The following is a 4,690-nucleotide window of genomic DNA, read 5'->3' on the forward strand; positions in this document are numbered from 1 at the left end:
GCCGTAGCAACATCTTCCTAGGAACAACGGCAAAGGCAAGGGAAGCAAGGGCAAAAATGAACTGTTGGGATTTCATCAAGATCAAAAGCTTTTGCACAGCAAAGGAAACAGTTAACAAAACCAAAAGACAACTGACAGAATGGGAGAAGATATTTGCAAACGACATATCAGATAAAGGGCTAGTATCCAAAATCTATAAGGAACTTAGCAAACTCAACACCCAAAGAACAAACAATCCAATCAAGAAATGGGCAGAGGACATGAACAGACATTTCTGCAAAGAAGACATCCAGATGGCCAACAGACACATGAAAAAGTGCTCCACGTCACTCGGCATCAGGGAAATACAAATCAAAACCACAATGAGATATCACCTCACACCAGTCAGAATGGCTAAAATTAACAAGTCAGGAAATGACAGATGCTGGCGAGGATGTGGAGAAAGGGGAACCCTCCTCCACTGTTGGTGGGAATGCAAGCTGGTGCAACCACTCTGGAAAACAGCATGGAGGTTCCTCAAAATGTTGAAAATAGAACTACCCTATGACCCAGCAATTGCACTACTGGGTATTTACCCTAAAGATACAAACATAGTGATCCGAAGGGGCACGTGTACCCGAATGTTTATAGCAGCAATGTCTACAATAGCCAGACTATGGAAAGAACCTAGATGTCCATCAACAGATGAATGGATAAAGAAGATGTGGTATATATACACAATGGAATACTATGCAGCCATCAAAAGAAATGAAATCTTGCCATTTGTGACGACGTGGATGGAACTAGAGCGTATCATGCTTAGTGAAATAAGTCAATCGGAGAAAGACAACTATCATATGATCTCCCTGATATGAGGACATGGAGAAGCAACATGGGGGGGTAGGAGATAGGAGAAGAATAAATGAAACAAGATGGGATTGGGAGGGAGACAAACCATAAATGACTCTTAATCTCACAAAACAAACTGGGGGTTGCTGCGGGGAGGTGGGATTGGGGGAGGGGGAGCGGGCTATGGACATTGGGGAGGGGAAGCGAACCATAAGAGACTATGGACTCTGAAAAACAACCTGAGGGTTTTGAAGGGTCAGGGGTGGGAGGTTGGGGCAACCTGAGGTTTTTGAAGGGTCAGGGGTGGGAGGTTGGGGGAACAGGTGGTGGGTAATGGAGAGGGCACGTTTTGCATGGAGCACTGGGTGTTGTGCAAAAAGAATGAATACTGTTACGCTGAAAAAATAAATAAAATGAAACTCAAAAAAAATAAAAAATAAAAAAAAAATAAAAACAAAAACAAAAAAACAAAAAAAAAAAACCACTGGGAAATTGATTGGGATTAATTCATCTAGTGATCAAAAGAGAAAAAAAAAGTGAAGGCTAAGGGAAATTGAGCAACCTTACATTCTCTAAAATGTGCCCTGTGTGTAACGATTTTGACTAAACTCTGATTTTGACTAAACTCTGATCATACAGGACTTACTCTCTGAAAGTTACTGTAATAAGATAATTTGTTTTCCCCTCATCTAAGGAAGAAAATAGAAGTGGCGTACGGTCTTGAAATTTCATTTGGCTGAGAAAATGCTATGGAGGCAATAAAAGCATGTAGTAATAATCACTTTCTTTTTCCTTAAAGGATTTTCATGGAATCTCGGGATATGATCTGTTCTGATGTGTTTCAGTTTAAACTATGAAGACGGGAAACCAATGTGTAGAAACAGATTTTATACTTTCTGGTCTTTTCCAATATGGTCAAATGGACACTTTCCTCTTTGTTGCCATTGTAACCCTCTTTTCAGTGGCTCTGGTGGGGAATATCATACTGGTCCTTCTCATTCAGTTGGACATCATACTCCACACTCCAATGTCCTACTCAGTCAGCTCTCCTTTATTGACATGATGTACATCTCCACCACCGTGCCCAAGATGACCACTGACTTCCTGACAAAGAGTAAGATCATTACATTTTTAGGTTGTGAAATTCAAGCATTTGTATTCTTGACACTTGGTGGAACTGAAGCCCTTCTCCTTGGTTTCATGTCCTATGATTGATATGTAGCCATCTGTCACCCTTTACACTATCCTGTACTTATGAGCAAGAATATCTGTTGGTTCATGGTCACATGCACATGGGGCAGTAGCTCTATCAATGCTTTAGTGCATACGTTGTATGCTTTTCAACTTCCATTTTGTAGGTCTCGAATTGTTAACCACCTTTTCTGTGAAGTTCCATCTCTGGTACCACTGGTGTGTCAGGATACTTCCCAGTATGAGCATACAATCCTCCTAAGTGGGTTTATCATTCTGCTGCTACCATTCATGGCCATTCTAGCTTCCTATGTCCGTATACTTACTGTGGTGTTCCAGGTGAGCTCAGGTAAAGGACAGACAAAAGCTATCTCCACTTGTTCCTCTCACCTAATTGTGGCAAGCCTATTTTATATGACTACCCTCTCCACCTATGCAAGGCCACACTCCTTGCATTCTCCAGAACAGGATAAGGCAGTGGCAGTGTTTTACACCATCATCACACCTCTTCTGAATCCATTCATCTACAGCCTGAGAAATAAAGAGGTTACTGGTGCCCTGAAAAGACTGTTGGCATAATTGATATTTGTACAGGATATGTCACTTTAGGAACCCCTTATTGATTGAGATTGACCAATATAGATCACTTTACCTAGAATACTGTTTGGAATATGTTAATCTAAAGGATATTTATGCAATAAATTGATAAATATATTGATTCTTGCTCATTTCAGGATGGCTTAATCATAGTTATTGAAGCTACATGCTTTTCCAAATTGAAACCTCGAAAAAATGGTGTTATTGTCAACAGTATTTGGCTTCTGGGAATACATTTCAACTGTTAACTCAATGTTTGCATCTTGAATCATGTATTTTGTAATGTCCTCCTTAATGTCTGAATGTAGTGAGTAGGAAATATACTATACTCAAGCACGTGATATTAAAAGTATAATAAGGAAACTGTAATATATGTCACTGTAAGTAGTTCACTCATGTCTACATTCATTCAAAAGTGATGTACGGTTATGTCTGTTGTGCTAGTATAGACACTGGTGATGTGGCAGTAAACAATGATAAAAACTGACAGAATGCTCTGATCTCATTAAGATTTCATTCCATTGCAGGGGGACATAATAAAATAAAATAAAATAAAATAAAACAAAATAAAATAAAACAACATAAAGTAAGATAGGATAAAATAAGATAAAACAAAACAGACTTGAAAAATCTGGAGTACACCAACCAGTAGTAACTATTAGGGGCAAAAAAAAAAAAAGTTAAAAATTGGCTTAGAGAAAGTGAGAGAATTTTCTGGTTTTATATATAATAGTCCAATGTAGGGACAACCAAGAGAATGATAGTTGGTCAAAAATTGAATGGAAATGAGTTAATAATTCATACAGATTTCTCATTAGGAATGCTCTAGGCATAGGAGGAAGCCAATGAAAATGTCTTAAAGAGTAAACAAGCATGGCAAGTAAATGAAAATCAAAGTATAACATCAAAGCTAATGGAAAAAAGACAGAAATTGTAGAAATGAATGACGATAATGGAGGATTTAAAATGTTAGGTTGACCATGGTAAGCATTTGGGCTTTAATCCAAGAAAATTGGCAGGCATTGGTGTGGTTCTACAGAAAACTGAAAATCACAATTGTGTTTCCATTACAGGAGCACAGTTGTTAAAAGATACTGCCTTGGATAAAAGTGGTAATGGTAGAGTAGCAAGAACTGGCCAGTCTCTGGAAATAGTGGAAAGCAGACATTTGAGACTTATGGTGAGATTATGATGTGAAGTGTGAGGTAATTAGAAAAGCAGAGAATTGAGGGGAACCTGACTGGCTCAGTCAGTAGAGCATGAAACCTCTCATCTTGGGATTGTGAATTTTAGCCCCGGGTTGGGTTTAGAGATTACTTAAAAATAAAATGTTAAAAAAAAAGTATAGCAGATAATCGGGCTAAGAGACTGTAATAAACAACTGGAAGTAAGAAATCATTATTATCACCATTGAGGAAAAACACAGGAACAACATTTCCATCACCCACTTCCTTAGTGCTCCTTCACTACTAGCACCTCAACTATGCAGTGGTCATTATTCTGACTCCCATCAACATTAAATGGAAACCCTTACTAATATAATCAAACAACAACTTCTCTGGAGCTTCCAGGTTCTTTTTTTTTTTTTTCAATGTTAACAGAAGCTATATATATATATACCTTGGTAATACAAGGAATAATGCTATTGTTTTTATTGCTGAGTTGAACTCCATTGTACAAATATATTATGATTGCCTTCATAGGATCATTTGATATTTTCATCTATTATGAATAAAAATGTTATATCCCTCTCTACACAAAAATATTCTTTGGGAAACATTCACTCAATTATTTTATTGTATTCCTAGGCATAAAACTGTTTGGTCATAGGTAAGATATATGTTTAATAAAAAAATAAACAGTTGTATTAATATCAAATATTCTAATCAAAATATTGAAACTTCTTGGTGCTTAAGGGTTGGGAAAGTAATGGTTTGATGCTAAATTTAAATACATATTTTTGTGAAATACTTTAGAGACACATTGATATCAACTGTGTGTTTGCTATTAATAAATTCTATAAGAATTTAAATTTTGTTAGGACCACTCATTCTTGGTTCAAGATAAGTTACTG

General features: G+C 37.1%; 1 pseudogene; it reads left to right on the plus strand.

Annotated features, from left to right (window-relative positions):
• Nucleotides 1-1,681: 1,681 nt before the first annotated feature.
• LOC123936469 lies at nucleotides 1,682-2,598 on the plus strand (annotated as a pseudogene).
• The last annotated feature ends 2,092 nt before the right edge of the window (nucleotides 2,599-4,690 follow it).

Source organism: Meles meles, unplaced genomic scaffold (genome assembly GCF_922984935.1).
Source record: "Meles meles unplaced genomic scaffold, mMelMel3.1 paternal haplotype, whole genome shotgun sequence".
Classification (NCBI taxonomy): Eukaryota; Metazoa; Chordata; class Mammalia; order Carnivora; family Mustelidae; genus Meles; species Meles meles.